The sequence below is a fragment of the Chaetura pelagica genome, unplaced genomic scaffold (genome assembly GCF_000747805.2).
Source record: "Chaetura pelagica isolate M959 unplaced genomic scaffold, ChaPel_1.0 scaffold226, whole genome shotgun sequence".
NCBI classification, from domain to species: domain Eukaryota; kingdom Metazoa; phylum Chordata; class Aves; order Apodiformes; family Apodidae; genus Chaetura; species Chaetura pelagica.
This window is the reverse complement of record NW_009953495.1, coordinates 949,211-953,081: the sequence shown is the minus strand read 5'-3', so window position 1 is coordinate 953,081 and position 3,871 is coordinate 949,211.

Genomic DNA, 3,871 nt, shown 5'->3' with positions numbered 1-3,871 from the left:
AATGGGCCTGCCACACTTCTGGAAAGATGGTCTTGGTGTCTTGCTATATTGTTAGTTCAGCAACGGGCCAAAGATCTTAAAAATTAGCCATCTCTTTTTTCCAGACACACAAGGTAAATGATGTCAGTTTTGGTGACAGGGACTGTCTCAGGATTTAGAATTTAAACTTCCCAGTGTAGTACCTGGTTGAAATCTGAATTTACCACTTAATTTCCACATTACAGAAATCCGAAGGCTGCTATGTTAGCAACAGGGCCGCTGGAGTTAATTGGCTAACCTAGCAGATAAGTCTGACTCTGAAGGGGAGTGGGGTAGGTGTGTAATGCTTAGGATTCAGGTGAGAGATCCTTTGGTCCATTTGCTTGGCTTTCTGTGAGGAAGGAACACTTTGTGTTTGGGCCAACTGTGTATTTTAAGAAAGGTAGTCCTTCTCCATGTCAGTGCTGTGGTCTTTGAGTTAGATGCCACCCTTAAAATAAAGCCTTAACATTCCTAACCTCACCAGAAAGAGAGGATCCTGTCCTTTAAGGCATGCTAACTAACTGGAAGTTAGTTCGTAAGAACTTCCAGGTTCTCTCATAAGGTTTCTTTTTCACTTTCTTGGCAAATTCAGTTGCCTCTGAGACCTCATAGGCATGAGTTTCAAAAGCTCTAATTGCCAATTAAGTGATGCAAGGCAAAGCAATTACTTGCTAAACAAGTGGTGGATGAAGGAGCCATGGACATACATCTTTTTTACCTGTTTCTGTGGCATACTGTACTTGTTGCCCCTATCCTGATCTTTCTTAAATAAGATTGCTTATGTTCACAATAACTCCTAAATGAAGTACTGAGCCTTGAGGAAAGGAGTCTATTGTCATCTTGCTGGGAGGGCTAGGGTGAGAAAAATCTTTTTCTGATTCTCAGAAAGTCTGAGAAGGCAAAGTTAAACTTTTTTTTTTATCCACATTTTCAGGTTCAGGGTAGTAAAACTTGTTCCATGTAAACATAAGGAAAAACTCTTTCATTGTGAGTGTGACAGAGCATTGGAATAGGCTGCCCAGAGACGTTGTGGAGTCACCTGCTCTGGAGACATTCAAAACCTGCCTGGACGTGTTCCTGTGTGATGTGCTCTAGAGAATCCTACTCTAGGGAATCCTCCCCTGGCAGGGTGGTTGGACTAGATGATCTTTTGAGGTCCCTTCCAACCTGTAACATCTTGTGATTCTGTAACTTGCTTTGGTTATGCATCTTTTCTAGTTCAATATGAATATATGGTTTTAATTCGCTGTAAAGCACATTTTTTAGGTGTAAATCAGCCTAATTCAAAGAAATAGCTACAAGCACAAACCTTCTTCTGGAGATTTCCCTGCCCGTTGTTAGTGGTGCAAATTTTTAGGAAGGAACTTGCATCTACCCTGCCTTGACTGAGTACTCAAAAAAAACCCAAAAAGGCTCTAGGAGGAAAATTATATTCTCAATGTATTCTTCTGGAGACTTAGTTGTAAAAGGTTCTGAAGAAATTCCTTGAATTCAAACCCACCTGGATGTGTTCCTGTGTGATGTGCTCTAGGTGACCCTTCTCTGTCAGGGGGGTTGGGCTGGATGATCTTTTGAGGTCCCTTCCAACCCCTAGGATTCTATGGTTCTAATCCCAATTTAGGAAGAGCATGCTTGTACCTACCTTTAACAGGCCTCAAAAAGTTGCCTTCATCATCTAACCCCCTATCTGTAGGTATGCTCTTTATATGAAGAACAGTCTTGGAATCTATTTGACCACCTCTGTGTGCAAAAGAAATAATTCATGAAGCATGTAGGATAATTTTTTTATATCCATGGATTGTAGGATCATCAAATTGACCTGTTCTGCTTTTTTGCAGGTTTACAGGGTGTTGGTGTTTTTAAATCTCTCTACATGCTAACGAGGTCTAGAGCAGTGAGTACAGCCAACTAATAGTCCTTTCCTAGCCATTTAAGAAATGGAATCTTTCCCCAGGTTCATATCCAAAAACTGTCAAGAGAAATTTTAGCAGGCTAGGTAGCCCACCTAAGAAAACATTAATTAAGAGCATATTCAGTAGAGATTTTCAGAGTATCCCTTTACCATTATAAGGTTTGAGTGGTAGGTGTTTTCTTTTTCTTTGGGATGGACTGTGGTAGGTGCTCTCACCCCCCAAGGCCAAAATTGGGGATTACATGTAAGTGAAATCTGGAAGTTCAGCTGAGTCTCTCACAACAGTGGCCATTTAAAAGGGATGTCCAGACAACCTGCATCTACCTCCGTCCCTGGCCTGATCCTTTAGTCTTTCCGAGGAAGAGACAGGGAGATGAAGTCCCTCCCACTGGAAGCAAAGACAAAGTTCATGACCATCTAGGGAACCTGAACATACACAAGTCCATGGGACCTGATGAGATGCATCCCAGAGTCCTGAAAGAATTGGCTGATGTAGTTGCCAAGCCACTCTCTATGTTATTTGAAAAGTCATGCAGTCAGGTGAAGTCCCTGGTGACTGGAAGAAAGGAAACATTACACCCATTTTTAAAAAGGGTAGAAAGGAGGACCCTGGGAACTACCAACCTGTCAGCCTCACCTCTGTGCATGGGAAGATCATGGAACAGGTCCTCCTAGAAGATGTGCTAAGGCACATGGAGGTGATTCAGGACAGCCAGCATGACTTTATTAGGTGAAAATCTTGCCTGACCTACCTAAGTGGCTTTCTGCAGTGGAGTGACTGCATCAGTGGACGGGAAAGACCTATGGATGGCATCTATCTGGACTGCTGCAAGGCCTTTGACACAGTCCCCCACAACATCCTTCTCTCTAAGCTGAAGAGATACAAGTTCAGTGGACTGTTCAGTGGATAAGGAATTGGCATCCAGTTGCATCCAGAGGGTAGTGGTCAATGCCTTGATTTTCAAATGGAGAACAGAGACAAGTGGTGTCCCTCAGGGTTCTGTACTGGAACCAGTGTTGCTTAATATCTTCATTAATGATATTGACATTGGCATTGAGAGCACCCTCAGCAAGTTTGCTGATGACACCGATCTGGGTGGTGTGGTCGACATGCCAGAGGGATGGGATGGCATCCAGAGGGACCTGGACAAGCTGCCCAGGGGAACCTCATGAGGTTCAACAAGGCCAAATGCAGGGCCCTGCATCTGGGCAAGGGGGGCAACTGGAGATAGGAATACAAGCTGGGGGAAGACATGCTGGAGAGCAGCCCTGTGGAAAACAACCTGGGGGTACTCGTGGATGAAGAGCTGAATGTGACCCACCAATGTGCAGTTGCAGCCCAGAAGGCCAACCACATCCTGGGCTGCATCAAGGAAAATGTGACCAGCAAGGTGAGAGAGGTAATTCTGCCCCTCTATTCTGTCCTTGTGGGACCTCACCTGGAGGATTGCATCCAGCTCTGGAGCCCCCAGCACAAGAAGGATGTGGACCTGTTGGAGTGTGTCCAGAGGAGGGCAATGACAACGATCAGAAGGCTGGAGCACCTCTGTTATGAAGACAGGCTGGGGGAGTTGGGGTTGTTCAGCCTGAAAAGAAGACTACAGGGGGACCTTATAGCAATGTTCCAATACCTGAAAGGAGCCTATAAGAAGACCTGTTCACTGGAGCATGGAGCAATAGGAGGAGGGGTAATGGTTTCAAGCAAGAGAAGGGTAGATTTGGGGTGGACATTAGGAAGACATTCTTTACAATGAGGGCGGTGGATCACTGGAACGGGTTGCCTAGAGAGGTGGTGGGGGCCCCATCCCTGGAGAGATTCAAGGTCAGGGCTTGATGTGGCTCTGAGCTATTTCTTCTAGTGTGAAATGTCCTTGCTTAAGGTAGGGGGATTGGACTAGATGACCTTCAGAGATCCCTTCCAACCCAACCTATAATTCT